Below are 21643 nucleotides of genomic sequence, written 5' to 3'. Positions count from 1 at the left end.
GAGGTCGTGGATGCCACATCCTTGGAGGTGTTCAAGGCCAGGCTGGATGGGGCTTTGGGCAACCTAGTCTAGTGGGAGGTGTCCCTGCCCATGGTAGGGGGTGTGGAACTAGATGATTTTTAAGGTCGCTTCCAACCCAAACAATTCTATGATTCTATGATTCTATATTTTTAAAAGATGTATTTATTTTTCCTCAGTAGCAAATTAAAGGGGAAGTAAACTTCATTGGGATATATATGCTCACCTCTTTTCATTCTTGCCTAAACTACTGATTATCGTCATTTTACGGTGGGAAATGAGGGACAGAAGGAAGGTAAAATAATACATTCAGATCATCAGATAAACCAGTGACTGAGCTTAGAAATGAATGTAGGCGTCCTGCCTGTGAGTGCTTCGTACACTATATGACACAGTCTGTTTAGAGCAATAGTTGTCTGAAGATGGTACCTAGATATAAGCTAACAGAAGTCCAACAAAGAAGAAAAAAGAGAAGCAGAGGAGGTCGTAGCGAATTTTTAAAGAGGTTGCGAATGTATTACGGAAGAGTCAGAAAAAGATACAGGAAAGTGTAAATGGGACAATTAAAGAGGTGTTCTTCTACACAAGGAACAATGAACAATCTACTGACAAAACAAACACACAGAGGACAGATGTCTCTAAAAGCACAAACCCCAAAGAGAAGGTGACAAGGGAAAAAAACATTCACTGTGTCTTCCAGCAAAAGAAGGGAAATCAGATGTAAGCAGTAGGTGGAAGTTTTACACGGACTGCAGAACAAGTGCAGTCCATGCTACCACAGGAGACTGTGGATGCTCACCATATGTTTAAAAACAGTTCACACAAATTCATGGAAGAAAAATTATCAATTACTATGGAACACATGGATGACATGGTTGGTTCCTATGTTTCTAAGCTCAATAAAATATTATGTCATTACAAAGCAAATGAAGGTAGAATTGTTTAAGGGCAAAGTTAGGAAAGCAGTGGGACAGGTCATCCAGGAAAGTCATGACATCTCAGCCATGAGAGATCTTAAGAAATGGTACAAAATAAGTATAGAGGATCCTGTTTTATTGTACAGGATCAATTGATAGGTCTCTTTAAATCCTATTTAGTCATATCTGGTCTGAATCCAGGATACGTGTGAACATATTGTGCAGAAATAATCATTAGTATGGTAATGAGTAAAGGTTGACCAGAAAATGTCTTCCTAGGATTTATCTTGAGCAGTCACATATGTTTACAAGCAGCTTTACCTGTTTGCAATTCTATATATACATGGATTCATTAACATATAGTAACTAAGACATTTAAAATGTCTCTTTCTACCATATCTGGACAGATCTTTTAAAAAATGGATTTTAAAGGAGCAGTCACAGGAAATAACCCTGATATTTCTATACCAGCTTCACAAGCAACTGAAAATTAAGCCACAGAGCTTTATATATCATTGGGTTCAATTCCATTTTCTAAGAACAGTTACTGCTGGTTTGTGGGTTTTATGATTCTATTCTTAAACCGTAATCCCAATTCAGGTAAAATGTCTATACTTAGTAAGCAACACATCTTTTCCACAGGTTACCATAGTGTAACATGCTTGTACGCTTATCAAATACAATGCTTGCTTTTGATAATTGAAAAGAAATATGATACTAGAAGAAAGCAATAAAATAAAACACATTAAGCAAATATGTAAGGAAAATTACTCAGTACTAACCTGCCCCCTTTCAAAATTTGAGTGTCTTAGTCTCCTTTTGCAGGAATCTCCCTGGTCTCCAAATACTGTGATAAATACATCTGCATCAGTCCCTGATGCAGGCAACGTTCCCGTGCGAACACTGATCGAGTAAAGAACTTCTGTCATGAAAAGTCAGTGACACAAGACATTACCAAATCAGACTATTCAGCAACGTAATTACCAAGCATTACAAACCAATTTATTTTAGGTAGGAGATTAATTTCAAGACCAAAGAATGAAGTTATAGTAATTGACATTAATGTTCTGTCTGAGTTTCATATAGATTGCTAGTTACCTCCCAACAGCACAGTACAGCGCTGGAGAGGAGACATCCCTTATCAATCAATGCAACAATCCCTGCTTACATTACAGAAAAGAAAATGTCATCGTTCTGGAGCCTTACCCAGTGGTCACCGAAATCAACTGAAAGAATCACACCCATTTTATCGGGCTTTGTAAAAAGCTTTGAATTCTTGTAGAAATTAAAGGTCTTAAATCGAGTTAGCATCAACTCTAACACCATTTTACAAAGAAAAAACGCAAGTGAAGATATAACAGATAAAATCCACTTTTTGTTCTGGGTCAGCTGAACTCTGATTTAGTTTGGCGTTTTGATAATTATGGCCAACATCAATTAGTATGTTCAGAAGAAATGGCTCAGCTATTTATACAGATGTGCATGGTTATTACTATTCACCACAAAGGATGGTTTGCCATGAATTTTGGCCGATGACTTATATAGTACAGACTGCTTGAGGCAGCATGACAGAGGATTTTTTTTTTTTATGGGTTCTGTAAGCTCTGTGAAGAATTAAATGTTATAACAGAGTGTTAAGATATATTTCCATTTGAAGCCTAGCCTTCAGTTAGATATTAAATGCAAGAAGTTTTAAATATTTTATCTCGGACTTCTGTTCATAGACTATAATGGATGAGAATTCTTTTCTAAATATTTCATAAAATGTAATCAGAACAAAGGAAGATGTTATCATATTTTAAATACAATGACAAAATGAAACAGAGGAAGATCAGCTTTCAAGAAAACCTCAAAAAAAGATTGTTTTTTTATTTTTGTGATTCACGCCATTATGCCTTTGCACATGCCTTTTTCACGTCTGTGATTTAGCCCCTCACCGAGTAGAAAGCAGTCATTTTTGGAAAATTTCAACAGAAACATACTAATTGGGTTTTGTGTATTTTTCGGACTTTCAAATTGGTACTTATTCTAGTGAAAACAATATATATCAGTTCTTTTAAAACAGAAAAAAATCCTTTAACAATACATGTTATTAAAGACCCCACATGGTTTACACAGGTATATTGAATGAATTTTAAAAATAATTTTGAGTGCTTTCTTATATATCTATATATCTATATCTATATATCTATATATATCTATAAATAACAATACACGTTATTAAAGACCCCACATGGTTTACACAGGTATATTGAATGAATTTTAAAAATAATTTTGAGTGCTTTCTTATATATCTATAAAAAATGATTTGCAATCTTGCCCATTGTGTTCATCCCATTAGGCAGTTCAGAATTTTGTGTGTGTGTGCATTTCTTTTGAAGTTCAGCAGCATACCCCTGGGTGGTGGCTCGTCTGGCCTGACGGCTGCCAGCTCTGCCACAGTCTCAGCTCCATCCTCTCCAAACAGACACTGCTCTTCAGCGTGAAAGCCCAACTCTTGCTTAGTGTCCAGGTCTTTTAGCTGAAGCTGCAGGCAGAATCAGAAGAAGAAATTCCTTTATCTGAATTGCTTCATTTCTTATTTCCATCACAAATGAAACAGACATTTATTTCTATTGTTAATGCCTGCACACACTTTATAAAAGCTGCCTGGTTCTGCATAAGAGCTATGGTCGTTGCTGCCAGCCTCTGATTCTGCAGCCTGGTGTTTATAGGTGTGTTCTTCACCGTGTATCGACACAGGCAGAGGACCCATTTGTAGAGAACCAATGAAGGATACAGGTTAAATTGACGTGTATATACTTGCAATTTCAGAGTGTCAAATGAATGAATACAGCTACATCAATCTTAATAGATATGCCCATTTTGCAAAGAAACATTTGTTTTGCTGCTTTTATTTGTTTACATGTGACTTGCTATATCTCAGCTAGGATTTTCAAAGTTGGCAGAAATTAGATGTCCAGTCGCTTTTGGGGCTCTCTGTGGAAATAACTTATTTGAAGAATGAATTCCAATAGAAGGTGTGAGCTTAGGGCCAGCTACATTCCACCTGATTTTAAATACTCAGTGGAGACTGAATTTGTTACGTTCCAAATTTGTGAACTTACAACCTCCAAACCAACTGAGGAAGCACAGCCGTGGAAGCTCACCTATAGTAACTACTGAGGGCAACTCAGATTGTAAACTTTATCCTACGTCAGATTATAAAAACCAGAATGACAAGCTATCAAGTGTATGCAGAAATATTTCTATATGCAGGACTGAATGTGATACATAGCTAACACTACAATTTTGCAGAAACTATTTCTTCAGCCTTTAGAACCTCTTTGTATAGAAATATAATATCCAAGACATTAAAAACAGATTTAAAAAATGCAACAAGAACTTAATTTCATCATATCATTAAGTAATTCTTAGGCAGGTTTTCCCAAAATTATTATGGCGACTTATTACCACTACTGACACCAGCAGCAGCAACAAAAGTTTGTGGTACAGGATACACATACCACTGTTTGGAAATCCTAACTACAGATTACCTTAGACAGATTCCCACTCTTAAAAATGTTGTCAGACTATCTTGCCCTTGAGTTCCTAGAAATGTAATTACTGAACATTTTCCATTAGATCAGGCACAAAGCTTTCAGATGAAAGTAAACAATTCCCCATGACCATTTCCAGAATTAAACCATTAATTACTTGAATAAAGAGTGTTTTTCTTTAGATAGTATTAAATTCCACTAAAATTATAGCCAGTTGTTCACCCATTATTTCCAATTGTAAGAACTGAATTTTCTCACACTAAATGTCTAACTTCTTCTCATAAAAAAGTACCTCTCTCACTTTTATCAATATAAACATCCCTGACTAAATATCAGTAAGTATCAAAAACTCCTATCCGTATTAAAATTAGACTAAAGGTTACCTGCATATGGAGACAGACAACCTGCAGAAACTGGACTCATAAAAATGAGACGTGTAAATTTATGCAGACTTTGGCCTTAAAATAAAATGTGCCTGACAAATTCTTGTTAGTTGTAAGATTACATCTAAGAGTCAAATTTATCTCCAAATCATATAGTGTTTCTATATTCTATACAAAAGCAAAAATATTTTGTATTTTACTTTGGAAAGTGCCAGAAACTCTATTTTTAAGCAAGGAAAAGCTACTCATTCTGTAGTACCTAAATCTTCAAAAGTTAAAGAAATAAATTTTAGCTAAGGTTATATTACTTCCTACAGAAGTGTGCAGAAAACCATAGGAGATCAACAGGAAAAACTCTGAAGCTGGTGTAAACACCAGAACAGAGCAAACAGAGAGCAGCAAAAGGAACATAGGGATTTTATATCCTTTTTTAACCTTTACAGTTTCATCTGTAATCTGTGTTATTGTGAAATTTCTGAAACTTTGGCTATTACTTCTTTAACTTAAGGAGAAAGCAAGGAAAGGAATTCTTTTCCATTGAGGCTGGGTTTGACCGTTGATTCATAGTGAGTTCACACATATTGACTGCCTCCTGTAGACTCTTTATTTCTATACAGCATCTCTATTTTTTTACTGCACTCTAAGAGCCCTATTAAAGTGAAACCAACTTGATACATTTTAGATTATGCTTCCATGTACAAATATGTATATACAGACTAATAAATAAGTTATAGATGTTATAATTACATTACTGGCAAAAGCAGTATATGTTATTGTGGCTTATGTTGTAGGTTGCAAATTCATCAGTAGAAGAGACTACATAGGTCTATAGCAATCTATTGACTTGTAGATTGTAACAATTTATAGCTACTAATAAACCAATTATTAAATAATTTTTGTAGTATTTAAAAGTATGAACAAAAATCACTTAGCCAAAGCAGAGAGCACACTATTACATTTATGAATTTTCTGCCGTGTTTTGAGCCACCAGTTCTGGAGGCTGAAATCTTATATTACTTAATCACAAAATGAATATGGCGAGGGTAGCGTCAACATGTTTTTGGAATGCTTTGTCAAGTGGCCTGGAGATGCATATTTAAAGTAACAAATTGGTTTTGTTTTCTATTCTTTCCATTCTTGTAACCTAAATTGAGACTCCAAAATTGGCTGACAACACATTTGGCGACAAAATACAAACAAGATAAACTCCTCCCCTATCCTCAGAGGAGCACATAAACTCAGACTTAATGTTCCTATAAGTACCATAAACCCATTCATATTTTAGCCTGGAATGCAGATGATCTTTAAGGTCCCTTCCAACCTAGAAGATTCTGTGATTCTGTGATTCCCCTGAGAACAGTTTCTGGACCACATTCATTTAGGGAACCACCCTTTGATATTTTAAATCCATAGTAGGGTTAAGGTACTGTGTGGCCTAGTTCAGAAAAACATTCTTCTGCTAACTTCAGAATAATTAAATGGTATGTCCACAATGCTTTTGAGGCACTTGCCTTCAGGCAGAGTTCATTGACACAATTTTTCTTTGCATTAAACATCACTTTAAGTATTTTCCCAAGGCCCAAGTATTTTCAGGCCCAACACCTTTCTATTCAATCTTCCTACCCACCCTGGGGAAAGATATACATTTAAAATCTGGTTGAATGATAAGATTGACAGCATTAGGTCATTTCTCCATCCCTTTTTATGAGACACCTTAAGTGCATATTAAACTACAATCAAATGTTTAAAGCCCACCGATAGCCATGTTGTAATGAATGAATACTAAAGTATCAGCTTAATTGGTTTCCACAAGTAGGTTGGTCTGTGTGGGGAGACGGTCATTATTTCCATGCAGGGATTAACAATTATTGACATTAGCAGGAAACATTGCCTTTCATGTCAGGATGAGCTCTGCAGAATGTATCTGTGCGTGAGTGAGTAGGTATCGATACATGCACCTCAGCAAGCTCAAACAAGGTAGATCTGCCCACAAAGAGATCTGGGAGCTGTAGGCAATCATCTGTAGATACCAGGTAAACCAGCCAAAAGATGCATGATCTTGCTAGTGCGGTACAAAGCAAAGCTAACAATCTCAACAAAGGATATTTTCTGATATTATGAATAATATGACAACTTTATACATAGTGTGGAATGGATTACCTTGTGAAGTTCAATTCCTCTTCCCAAGCATGGACCAGATAACACAAAGGAAACTTTCGTTATATCTCCAATGTCACCAACAGTCAACTGTTAGAAAAACAAATTAAAAAAATTAACTATACATTGTATGTAACAATTTAGATTACATGCTTCAAGGCCAGGCAAAAAGATAAATAAAATAGATAAAAATACTAGTCAAGGAAATTAATATTAGGGAAAGGAAGTCCCATTGAGATTGCAAGCTAATTCAGACACATCATAACTTACAGTTATTTTTAACTGGGAGAATTGGTTGCAGACCTAGGCCAGCATATGAATAGCAAGTATGACTGATTCTCTATTTCCAAGTCAAATTCATATTACTATTCTTTTCCCTTTACTTTCCCACTTACCTCTTCTCCATCACATCTTTATTCTCAAACTTGAACTGAAATTTTGAACTCAAGATGACTTTTAGCCCTGGCTATTGGTTCTGTTCTCAGTTATTCCAGTGCTCAAAAGAAGGGATGGTTGGTTTCCACAACTCATATCATGCACTGCTGCTTGTGGCTTTTCATCTCACAGCAGTTAAGCAAGTGATGTTTATATTGCCTTTCTGCACAAGATGGGTAATGACTTTTTTCCATGTTTAAGAATAAAAATCTTTTGAAAGGGGTGACCCAGGTTAACATGCTTGTCCAGAAGCTGATATTAACTTCATGTGCAAACTACAGAATTTATATTTACCAGGGACCAAGCTCTCTACAATGGTAGAGAGAAATAGATTAGTTGAGGTTTGAGAAATAGAACGTAAAGGAAGTATGGAATAGCTTCATTATTTATTGCCTTACTGTTAAGACCTACTAGTCTTAATTCAAAGTTAATGAGGCTTTTCATGTCCAAGTTGGCATTTGCTCAAGAGAGCTTTCATAAATGATTTGTATTAGCCCACAAGTGAGAAGTTCTCCAAGTGATGTTTATTTAAGGCATAGAGGCATAAACAGCAACTCCAACAAAAAATCATTCCACACAACTTCACTTATGTCAACTCCAACTCTTACTTTACTGAAATTATTTTGTAAGATTTGTGTGAAATGAAAAAGAAACCCACCAAAAATGGATTATCATTCAGATTCTGAACTTTCTGTGCAGGGGATTTCCCTTTTCTTCCAAATACAACAACTTGAATATCAGGAACATCTTCTGGTACTTGCATACAGTGCATCCACATCTGCCATCGTCCTCTGCTTTTAGTATCAAAATCTTTTGTGAGATGAGATGTCACGGATGATTCTGCGTTGAAAGCAAAGGTATGTTCAGAGTCCACTTCTAAGTCATAAGGTGGTATAAGTCAAAAGGTACAAAATGACACTGGCTGGTAGTGCTGGATCCAGCACAAGCAAGTCAGGCAAGACAGCCACGAACAGCCATCACTCATTTAACCCTGCGGAGGTGTAGAAAACCAGGCCAACAACTTCATGAATTCATGTCAGACTGGTGCAGGGACCATGCCTGTCTTCTCCATGCAGTTCCACTGACAGCATACACCCTGCCCTCACCTGGAAACCCTTTCAATACTGTCATTTCCATCTGCTCCATCCCAGGCATGCTTTCCTCCTCCTTGTTTACAGAAGGCATGATTCACCTCAGTTCAGGTCCCTGCCCCTCACCATTGGGGCACCAATGCTCAGTTCAGCTGACACTGTGAAACAGCCTTGTGCTGGCTCTGTTCTGCTCTGCCATGCAACAGGATTCATGCAAATCAAGGACATTTCTGCTGGTATTACCTTTGAGCGGAATTGCCACTTCTACAAAATCTTTCTTGGAGCGTTTATTGATCCAGTCATTGTGAACAAAAACATGTGCAGAAAAAGGGTAGAGGACTTCTTTTATAACAATTTTTTCCAAGAACCACTCATCTGATTGAAAATAAACAGAACATTATTAATTTATGCCTTTTAAGCAGCAAAATGTTCTGCCCATGCAGTCATAACTTTCTATCTTTAGAAAATCAATAAAATGTTTTCTTTTGTGGGAATTCTTAGGGAAATGAGGCTTCTGAAAATATATTGGCTGTGTTTATATGTGTTTCTTTCTGTTCCTCTACACTACAAAATATTTGATATAGTGACGAAATCTTGAATTTTTACAGATTTTGTGAAATTAAACATAGGAATAGATTTGATTTAATGATCCATTAGTGTTCCAAAGGATGGAAAGACTTCTGTATGAGATCTCTAGGCACAAGAAGTTCACCATAGGAAATGATATTATATATATCCTAAAGGAAAAGGATCAGGATTTCTACCATGTTAGATATCAGAAAATCCACTCAGCACAAAATTTAATTTCTGGTGATGATCTATGCTATGTAATAAGATATAAACTTCATCTGAAGGTTTTCTCTTGATTGAGGTCATTGTGCTGATTCTCTGGAAACAAAGTGTGTGAAGACTCTGAGTTTTAGTAAACTTGGTTATGCTCCAAGTGCTGGGAAAGTCAACGAAAGTTTGATCGTTCATTTCAATGTTACTATCCAGGAAATAAAGGGGCAATAATCCCCAAACCACTTTCTTTCCAAGTCTGAGTTTAACCTACAGGGTCATCTTATAGTCTTGTTTTTTGATAAAAGAACAAGAGACACAGTTTATCATGCTCTGGAACAATCATATCTCCATTATCAACATTATCTGCAGAAGTAGGTAGGTTATCTGTAAACTCTCTGCTCTGTTGTCTCTAAAAACTGCCAGGCCAAAATTGTAGCCAAAGTAGATGAAAATATCAATTCATGTTGCTCCTTGCTGTTGCTATTTTTAAGAACTGTGCAATTTCCTTTTACTCCAACAGCTGCAGGTTGGAAAGAGGACAAGAAAAAAATGCTGCAGGAAGTGCAGCCTTTTTATCTGCTACTCAACTGCACACATCCAGGTTGCCTTAAAAAATAATATATTTCTAATGGGTTAGAAGAAAAGAGCCTTTCTTCCATGTTCCGCTTCCTAATCTGATTAACTGATTTGTACCTAAAATAATTTAGTCCTGACAACAAAATTGTCTTTTAAAAAGAAAATGTCCATTGTCCAAAGATGGAGAGGAAGAAAAAATGTTAAAAATTACAAAAGCATGATGTTATATTGCTTCCTGAAGACCAAAATCTTTTTTGACTGTAGTTACAAGTACATAGTAGCTTTTGTGGAGAGAGGTTTCACGCATAGTTTTACCATTTTAAGGTGTCACTACATTTGCTGAGAATCCTTTGCACATTTTAGTAAAACCAAGCTGGTTACTTGACATGTATAGTCCAACGGAAATAATGAAGAGTAGAAAATTGAGAGCAATTTTGAATTTAAAAACACTTGTGATTTTTAATCTTAAATTTAAAATATTTCTGAAGTTCTAGGATTTCCTAAATGTGATAATCTATATTATTATTATTACTGAAAATCTATATTATTTAACTGAAAAAATAGCTGACCTTTTTTTAGACTCTTAAATCCAACAATAACTTGGTTTAACTTGCCAAGGTATACTGCTTTGATTTTGAAAACATCCACCTGCAAAACAAAAAAAAAATTAAAAGACATTTTAGTTAAACTTAATAGGCAACTTCTTTTGAATGTTTATCAGTTTAGCCTTGTGTGTCATTGCTTTGTATCTCAATGGAAGCAAATTGATCTCGTTCATGCTGTTCCATTGCTTTTGACTTCATAATTAAACATTACATGCTATAACGGATATTTTCTGATCCAATTAATATTATGAATTTCAAAATGTTGCTGTATTTAATATGAAGTAATTTTAGAAACATCAGATACACACACACTAGCAATAAAATGCTCATTTCTAGTACCTTCATGGAATGAAATAAATAACCAAATCAGATCAACTACTACCTGTGTTGAAAGTTTGATCCAGAACCTATCTCCCAATGAAACTGATGAACAAAAGTTGTCTAATAAATGTCAAAATCTGGAGCAATTTCATTTTCACTAAAATTCCAAGTTAATTTAGTGGGAATTAAGCAGGGAAACAGAAGTCAAGTGAACAGTGCCTTGGAAGGTTTTAACCACTGTGCTGTTGGTATAATGATTTTTAATTGAAGCCTTCTCTATGATAGGTCAAATTTTCCACATACAACAGATTTGCATGATGACTAGACCTCATTTAACCTTCCATTTTTTCCCTACTGTAAATCTTTGTACTATGTTCACCTTCTCAGCATATACATCTTTGCCTTCTCTTGGCGCAGTTGTCCTCATTGTCAATGGGAAAGGTTACATAAGTATGCACACTGACACTGGGATTTGGAAACATACTATTCATGAATGGATTCATCTACTCTTTTGGGAAACCAGTTGTGAAATAAAATCTCTAGAAGAAAACCCGTTTTATTTCTTGTCACTTCAGGATTTATCCTGTTGTAGACAGAAGCAGTTGTCCTGGAAAAGTTGGGTTGAAAATGCAATTTGAAGACACAAGTTTGGGACCAATTTGGGGATTTGAAAAGAAACAATGAAAAACTTGTATTGTTCCCACATGCTACCTGTGAGAACCATATTTATCACAAGAAACAACATCTAGAAAAACCCAACAAAGACTAAGAACACTGAATGAATCATTTGAGAGCAAGTTGGAGCAAAGAGAACTGTGTGAGAGAATGAATATGCAAAGAGTTGTAACCTACAATCTTTTCTATAAGAAGACGACTAGGGTGCTATAGCCCAGGATATCAGAAAGCCCTTTAGAGTTTCAGGCAAAGGATTTAGCTTCCCTCACAGGCACATTCAAAACTTGACACACAATCTGGATTATACAGAATAAAACCTTGTGAATTTGCAGATGATTTATATTGCCACTGGAGTGAGTATTCACAAGACTCAATTGTATTGTTCACATATTTTTCTGTACAAGATTTCTTCTTAAAGAAAATTTAACATACACTCTTACAAAATAAAGTATATAAAAAAAAAGCTCAAGACACTTCACTTTTTTGAAAGAAAGAGGATCAGTCCCTCTTTCAGTCTGTACTGATACCTTATCCACTGTACCAAGCAGTCTTGCTGTTCAGATTTCTCTAAGGTATTATCATTAAGATGTGTTATATATAACTATTATCTATATCAGTGAAAAGATTAATCTATAAAATTCCCTACATTACTTCTTAAAGCCAGATGAGCGCTACTGTCCTGTCATTACTACTTTCAGATGTATTTTGTGAAGTTCAAGCAAGCAGTTTGATCAGTTCTTGACAAAAGTGACATTGGGCTTGCATATTCTCTTCCACAATGGAGAAAGACGACACAGGAATACAAAGGACATAATGACTAAGAAAAATTTAGTTTGGTTTTTTCATCTAAAAAAACATTGTGTCTTCTAGAATCTTTAGAAGTGAAAAGAAAAGCAGATAAAACAAACAAAGGCAGGCTTAAAGAATAAATGAAGTATATTGCAAGCAGATTTCTCTGCTTGTTCTCAGAGAACAAACTAACCTGGGCTGGCTGGCAGCAATTAAATACTCCCTCCTGTTCTCCCCAAAAGAAGATGCCTATATGCTTTGCAACAATTTTATTACTCTCTTAACACAAAAATAAAAAATCTTCCAAACCTAACCTCAGAGCAGACAGTAAGGTCTAGTAAAGTATCAGCTAGACATTTCCTTTTGTTCTGAAATAGATATTTCTTTTTTGATCTGAAATTTGTTTAGTTACTTTGTTCTTATGCCAATAACTACTCCAGGAATCACTCTTCTAGGAAAAGCCCTTTAAGCCTCAAAAAGCAATATGTTTACCATGTTTAAAAGCGATAAGTGGGTGGAAGAATTGGAAACATGAAAAAATAAAACACTGCTTGGAACACTGACATTACTGTTTGAGAAAGTTAACAAGAAAAGGTCATGGTCTAAAGTAGGTACAAATGCAAGATATCCTACAGAAGTGCTATCAGTTCTATCAATCAGGCATATTTTAACAAAGCACTGATACCACCTTGGCCTTAAAAGTTTGGAATGTTAAAATAGAACTTTTAGAGTGTATTTGGCCCAACTCAAAATTACTTCATCAACTTGACTCTTGCACAATGCCGATGATGTGTAAAAGCAACAATGTTACCTTTGCAGACAATAATCTCTTAATTACAATAAAAAATACGTCTATATGGAATATAAAACATTAGTATTTTTGATACTCTGTCTGTGAAAGGTTTTATGCAGACATAAGCTTTATCAAGAAGACACTCACAGATTCAGTTACATTTTTCCTTATTCTTTTACCTGCCCTCTAGCAAAAGTGATCAGGCTGTTTCTCGAGTTAAGCCATCGTTTCCCCGAATCACTCTTTTCTCCTTGTATACAGAGATAGGCCTCACCAGTGGCATCTGCTTTCTTCAAGTCTCCCGTGTGCAAATGGATTGCATATTCAACAACTTCAGAAAAAATACACACACAAAACCAAAAAGTCAGCGAGAGATAATGCTTCTTGTCTTCTTACCCAACACCCGCGTTATGTATCAAACCCTGGTAGAAACCATTGCAAATTTCATCAGAATCCCATACTGTGCCACAGAACAGGGAACAGATCTCTTCAGTCCTGATGACATACACAACCAAAATATGTTCCTGCCCTGTTTGGCAATCCAGAGAATACAGATCTGTTTTGCTCTGACACCAGTCCCAGAAAATCAGTGCTACTGTTTGATCACAGGATATCATAGGTACTGCCCTCTTCCCCCAAGCTAGGGAATCCCTTTCTAAGAAATACTTTTACACACTCTTTATGAAGTCTAAGTTCTGGTCTCTAAGATTATTTACTCATATTTATTTGCTATTTCCATCCCTCTGTGTGTATTATTTTCTCCTTGAAATGAAATGAGAGCTTACACTTATAAAATGGCTTAGAAGAAAGCTGTGACCTGACGGTCTTAAGCTTTAAACTCATGCAATTACCTCCCAATGAATGAACACATCAGGGTGATCAAGTTTTCTCCCTAGTCAGACTATTACAATGTTCTTGAAGTTAAAACATGTTAATGTGAAACAGAAAAAATGAATTAAAAGTTCTTTCACCAGCTTTATTACATAAATAGAAAAACCTCTTCCTATTTTATATCGGTCTCCAAAGAACCTCCCACATACTGTATAATAACCCACAAATACACATCAGCTAAGTGAAATCTGACTTTAAGAGAAAGCATTCCCTTAAACAAGGAGCCAGGAAAAATAAGCTGGGGTATTGGGGGGTTGGTTTATTTGCTCATTTTATACTCATTTGTGTAATGCTGGTGCTGTCACTTCAGAAATCTAACTTTGCTGGCTATATTAGGAATATGATCCTTATGTAGTCAACCAGAGTGTAATGCTGGTGCTGTCACTTCAGAAATCAAAACTTTGGTGGCTATATTAGGAATATGAACCTTATGTAGTCAACCAGGAAAGGCAAGAGCTGTAGAATATATTATAGGGACAGACATTAAAAGTTAGGAGTCTGAACTTAGATGGTCTGAATGTTCCTCCTCTTCCAACCACAAGCATCATTACTTCCACCTAGGAAAAAAAGTTATTACCTTGCAGCAACGCAGGTTTGTAAAACACACCTTTCTAATATTTTTCAGAAGGATGAAACCATGTTATTCACTGTAAAATGCAAAGTCACATTCTGGATCTGAGTAATAAGCAATGCACACGTACCAAGATAGGATTCAACAATGAATACATTATCTCTTGAACTTTTTTGTCACAAGCTTCATGACTTTTTTTTTTTTTTTTTTTTGCTGTTGAGGATGGGAAGTTTCTAGGAGTGACCTTGCGTTAGAAATTGTAAAACCTTTTTTTTTTTTTTTTTTTTTTTTTTTGAGGACTGATTACCCTTAAAATCCAACATTTCACAAGTACTGAGCTATCTTTGACTATTCCAAACTATTCAGCCCCAACTCCCACAACCTTCATCACTGGCAGAGTAAAGCAGCTATAGACGAGATCTAGACTATGTGACAGTTACTGCTGGAGAAAGTCTTCCAGCCTCACTCAGCTTGTTCCTACCTGGGACCTGGCTGGCTGTACAATGTCTGCTTTCCTGGGACACATGTGTGTGCAAAGAAGGGAAATGGTGTTTTAAAGAGACATGAAATCAAGGAGCAAATAAGAAGGATTTTCGGTCTCACAATTAACAATACAAGCCAGAGAACACTGAAATGTGCATTATTCGAGTCTGAAATACATATTTCAGTCTCAAATACATCACAGGATACACAAATATCTGAGTATAGATCTTGGAAACATTTGATATTTTCAGTACAGTTTGCTGCTTGAGTCAAATTTATTCCAAGACAGAAACGGTCCAATTTAGCCAAAGTGTACATCCTTTTAAAAGATATAATTATGAGAAATTTCTTGTAGGTTTGAGAATGATTTTTAAAACCCAGAAGCTAAGGCTGTCATTTATTTTCATGCGTAGGTGATAGGAAAACAGGGAGGGGGAAAAAAAAGTGTTCTAAGGATATTTATTTTTAAGCTTTTCTTACAGCTCTTTTCACAAGTTGGTGCTATTCATATTGACTGTTATAACAAAAGGCCTGAATTCAAATATTGTGACACCCTATATAGTAGGTATTCCTTTATATGTCTAAAATAAAAAGGTCACATCACCATAACAAGAGTACTAAAGGGTGGTTTTGCACATTGATTGAAAAATTAATATCTAAAAAGATTCATTAAATAATAAGGGGTCAGATCACTATAAAAAGTGAGGTGAAAAAACATAGAACAAATGTGTTTGTAGATGCAGGAAAAAATTTGAGTGGCCACCACTTTTAAGAAAGGAATTGCAATCTTCCTGAAGGTTCCAAATTAGCACAGATATGTATTTTTGCCTTGCTAAATCTCACGGAATTGCTAAGTTTAGAACAGAAGTAATATCAATATAGCTTCATTACAAGCAGGCAATTGAGATTGCTGATAAAGGTTACTATTTATTTGGATTCTTAGTTTTTAGCATTTACTTCGCTTCCTGTAAAGTTATATACCCACTGTTTGCTTTTTCTAGGGATAGCAACGATCTATATCATTACATATTGTTCTTTTGTCTTCATTTGAATTTATTCTATCAGACATTCATTAAAGACTTTTCCATAAATGGATGTCTCTTTCAAAAAAATAATGACAGCAATCACAAAAAATGAATGAGGGTTTTTTCTCCAGTAACCAAACTGAAATACAAGTAAGAAGCTGACAAAAATTTTTGACTGAATTAGTATTGGGACTACAAAGAATAAGGCTGATATTAACACTTTCAGCTGTAGATCACCGGACTCCATAAAAAGGTTTGTAAGAAGCTTCCTAGGTTAGTGGATATTACCCATCTATGGAACAATTTTGGAGGGAGAGTGTATGTACATCTTTTCCCCTACAAATTTTCCAAGAAAAAGCACCTTAACTTTCTAATATACCTCAAGACTGAATTTACAATTCAAGATTTTGAGGGGTGCATTCTAGAAAAAAAATTTGTTTGAATTTCTGGAGTTTTTATATGTAGTTAAACATTTAGCAATTTTGAATTCTGAAAATAATCACCAACACTTACCATTTTTTCCCAATCATTCATAAAGAAATTGGGAAAATAGAGCTTTTTAATAAGCCCTAGATTTACTACATTCAGCATTGTACATGCTGCATATATTACATCCAACACACAATGCTATTTTGAATCTGACATATCAAAACCCTAAAATAATATTATTAATTTTTTCAGTAAATGCATACAAAGCTACTAACCGTTCAAAACTATGCAAACCCACTCAAAACCAGAGATTTAAAACATCTTCAGTGTTTTGTTTGTTCAAGTTTCAGCTTTAAATAGGATGAAAAATTTAGGAAAATCTCCTTAGAGAATAGTGTGCAGAAGTTTACATGGAATATTTTATTTCTTTATCTGGGGCGCTTCCTTCTTTTTCTATTAGTTTCTGTTTAAGCAGAAGACTCTTTGTACTATAGCCTCTAGCAATAAACCTCTTAACTGTCACTAAAAGCTTCAGTGTATGATCTTTACTATCCCCATCAATCCTCTTTGTTCTAATGAGCTGGATAAATGGGAAGCCTGTTCTTAACTAACCAGTGATCAAGTTATCTGTACAGAATTGGTTGTTTGTCTCCATATTTCCGGGGGGAGATTAGAGGGGGTGGGAGAAATCACTTTATTATCTCTCTGGCATCATACAACTCACATGTGTTACTAACAGCAGAGAAACATGCAAGTTAGTATATATTTTTTGTAGAATATTGCTTGCTGTGCTATGAATTCCTCATCAGCACCAAATTCTTAGATATTTCTTTGCTGGCTAATTGTAACACATTTTTAAAATTCTATCCAGTTCTACAGGGGGTCTTTGCAATTCATTATTTAAAAAAAGTTACTATGTTTCTAGGTCACATGCATTTCTGTGTGAATACGAAGATTCAGGTAATACCACACAGTAGATGGTATTTTGTACACATCTTCAGCTGACATAGCGCTAATTTGAAGCGATAATAAATAATCAAGAGCTAAAACTTGAACATCATCTAACATGAAAGAAGCCAAATCCTGTATTTGGTGTCAGCAGTTACAGCATCTGTCATAATCCTGATTTCTGTTTTCTCCGTTTTGTGATAAATGCGTGTGCGAAACCATCATATTCCTTAATATCAAATTCTTGTGGAAATCCTCACACAGTATTTTAGACCCCAAAGAGATATACTGGTATTCCAGTGACAGATCCTGACCCCAGTGGCTAAAAAAGGACTTTGCTTACCAGGCAGAGGCTCCTGATCTGCATAGAGAGCTGGCAGCTCCACGCATTTGTCTTCATAAGGGTTGAACCAGCAGTCAAAAGCTAAATACATCTCCTCCTTTGTGCCTGTGTGCTTCATATGCAGTAAATCTAAGCGCCATGGCTGTTTTAGCTCACTGTGTGGGCCCGTTACCTGAACTTTGTGTATTGACCCAACATCTGCCAGTTCATCCTATGTGAGAAAACAGAGAAGATGAATGGACCTCGTTCTAATTGTGCCAGACCGCACGCAGTTGACAGCTGTATGCAACAGTTGAACAAACTTCAGTAGTTAAAGAATTCTGGCAGATTTATAACTGCTACTATTTTTCCCCTTTCTAATCCATACAAAATTGATTTACTAACGTGAACGAGGAGATGGAGCGCCTGAGGTTTAATGTCAGGCATCGAGTGATGGCAGTCACTGCTGAAATTTGTACACAGAACAAGGCACAGTGGTGATATATATTATACAGATTCGGTAGACTATTTGCAGGCACAGAGCTTTAGTCAATTCTAAAAAATTTTGAACACTATTAGAAATATTTCTTACCACTTGTGATATAAAAATAGTGCAATTAACAATAAATTTGAAGGAGAATTAATCCAATTTTGAGGAAACAGCCAAGAGATCCTCCGTCTTCACCCTAAATCACGTTTTCATATAAAAGCTGTCCATCAAAATTTTCCTTTTCTTGGCTTCATACTTGAGAAAAAAGTCTTCTAGTTATCTAGTTATACTGGGGATAGTACAACATCTCTGTGACCATTACTTGAGTAAGTTAAAGTAGAGGAGGCGTTAGGTAACTATAGTTAATGTTTTTAAATCAGTTATTTTCCCTGCAAAGGAAAAAGCATGGAGAAAACAGATGCTGTTTTTTCCTGTTCTCTACTTCTCATATTCTTTCCCCAGCTCTTTCGTGTCAAATACCGCCCAGTGAGTAGAAGTGCATGTGACCTGACTTCAGCCTTTCCTCTGACAGCACACCTCTGGTTTTATACTTTTTCTTTATGTTTACCAGAGGTTCCTGGAAATAACTTCGGAAAACCTTCTGAGTACTCCTCATTTTGGGTCATGTTTACGGCCTAGGCTAGTCTGCTTAGTTCCTCTTTCATTAAAGAAAACAGGAACATCAAAACCCAGCCAATAATCTCAAGGTTAAAACAAAGGCTGAGGAACCAATCTTTTAGTTTTCACATAGGAATTAATCAATTTCCTCAAAACCCACAATGGACAAGAAAGATGGAACAAGCAGGACAAGAACAGGACAAGCAGTAGTCACACTTCCCTTAATATTGTCCTAGCTTCCAGCACTTTGTGGCTCAGGGATTCTTCTGAGCCAGAGGAGGTGTCTGCAGCGTTTAAACTTCAACTCAGTTTCAAATGCTACTGAACTTCCATGGAGACCAAAACCAGACAAGCATAAGAGTAACACCGCATTGGCACTGGGAAGGAATTACAGCTGCAAGATGGAAGTAAGAGCATTGGAAAAGAAGTGGGATATGATTCAGTGAAAGTGGACCTCAGGTGTTTGTTAATTTTTCAGTTAATGGATAATAGGAGGAAGTAAAGACAGATGATGTAAGGGCAGAAGAACTGAACAAAGGAGAAAACTTGTGGGTAAAAAGGAACTGATCAAGAAGAAAAAGTGGTTATGCCAAGCCAAAAAAATGAGAAACCATGTGAAAACAAGGCAGCCCAAAGAAACTTGGTGGCAGGGATGAATATATTGCATGAAAGAGAAAAATGAACTTTCTTAAAGTTTCATCTCATTTATGATTCTTCCTTCTCTATCATAGGCCCCAAAAGCTCTGTACTATTCCATGGCATATTGGATGTTTACAAATTACTTACTTCTGTGAGATCGACAAAACCTGTAAATCAGTACCTGCAGCGTGGTATATACTGTGATATGCACCAAGGGACCAATTCCCTCACTTAAATATTCTCAGTATGAGACACTGGGAGAACTTGCTCATTCAAAAACCATTGTTCAAGTGACAGTGTTAGTACCTACAAACAAAAATGATGACCTGTGCCAAACTACACAGAGGACTTCAAAATCAATTTGGCAGTTTAGTTTAAAGAAACCATCTATCTCAGAATTAAGTGGGTTATCAGCTACATGATTCTTAGGCTTCTCTTTCAATAGAGAAAGGTTGAAGTACTTTGATCTGAATTGCTTTTCCTGTAACTTGAAGAGGAAACTTTTTGCGACCCAGGTTGCCATAGAAGATAAAAGAAAGGCATATTGGATCTTCTTCATTGCTCAAGTCAGATCCAGTGATGTCCATTATCCAGAGACCTGGTGGCTGCATGCTGATTTCAGGCAGTTTAGGACTAGAAGTCAATCTTCTACCTTTGAAAATTATTAAAGAGAAAGAGGAAAGATGACAGCATGAGAGAATGTCATAATATAGCAGGACCGTAGTCTTTATGGTACACAAACAAATCCTATTTGCAGGTTATGTTGTATCTATAGCAACAGTTCACTAAGAATAACACATCAATACCTTTATTATACTTTTTTGCCAAGAATTTAACAGCTTAATGTTCTTTCTGTATTTTTAAGTTTAGTTTCAGAGGCATTTTATTGATGCCAGGGTATTTTCCTTGTCATGTTTGGAAGTAATTGCTAAGAGAACACCTTTTAGAGGTCTAATTAATTGTTCTTTAAAAAAGCAATCGATGTTACTAAAACCAATTTATCATTTAGAAGCACCAGCCATCTGTAGCATGTAGGCACCTACTGCAGAATGAATAACACTAATGAACTCTGCTTGTAACTAAATCATACCTAGCAATATAATACGTGCTGTAATAGTGCAAGACTGACAGGTAAACCGATAACAGACATACAAAAATATTTGCCAGATCCTCAGAAGATCAATATTACTATCTCCCTCTCTTTTTCTTCATTAATTGCTGTTATCCTTCATTTTCATTCTGTTTTAACCATTCTATGGGAAATGAAAATGATTGAATAAGAAGAAACATCTCAGCAAAACGTACTTTCTACAACTCAGAAACCCCACACAGCTGAATATCTGCATATCTGCGTTGGGCACCTCATGTTTTTGTCTACTCCTTCTGGACAAACTTTTGTAGCTCATTTATTTACATGGAGTTGTTTTCACAGGATTGAAGGAAAGAGTCTTTTCTACTACTTAATGACTAAAGGTCCTGCTGCAAGCGTTCTTTTCCCAAATACACCCAGGTTTAGATTTGTGTGAATGGAGGTGTAGTAGGTTTGAGATGAGCAAAAACAGCGTACCAGAACTGTTGGTTTGTGCTGTGAAGTAATACCACAGATAACGACTTGGCTCATTTCACTAAAGTAATTTTTCTCTGGATTTCAAATGAGATCCTAAGCTGCCTGAAAAGTGGTACATAAAACTCAAGCTACTTATTCCCACAAGGCACACATCCCAAACTCTAATCTGCTTTAAATCTTTCATTGCCATATGCTATATTTAATTTGGAAAGCAAGTGTTCCATACACAACACATCGACAAAATGAAATTTTACTGACTTTGACCTTACCAAATGTGGTTTTGCTGTAATAGTAAGATCAAACTGAAAATTCACATTTTCAGTAAAAGAAAGATCTATAGAGATCAGAAAGAGCTGCAACCAAATTTAAAAATATTTATCTATAAACAGACAGGTCAGTTTTGCAAAAGAGCTTACCAACTGTCACAACCTCACAAACAGTCTCACATAATCCCAGATGAGTATCAAGCCAGTTCCATAAAGGGAAGACCCATTCTTTGTCTGAGTCTTGTGATTCCTTGACTGTTACCATCTTCAGGTACATCCCAGCCCCGTAGCCTTTTCCATCATGTCCTATGA

Source organism: Calidris pugnax, unplaced genomic scaffold, assembly GCF_001431845.1.
Source record: "Calidris pugnax isolate Ruff unplaced genomic scaffold, ASM143184v1 scaffold182, whole genome shotgun sequence".
Lineage (NCBI taxonomy): Eukaryota > Metazoa > Chordata > Aves > Charadriiformes > Scolopacidae > Calidris > Calidris pugnax.
This window is presented reverse-complemented; position numbering follows the sequence as displayed.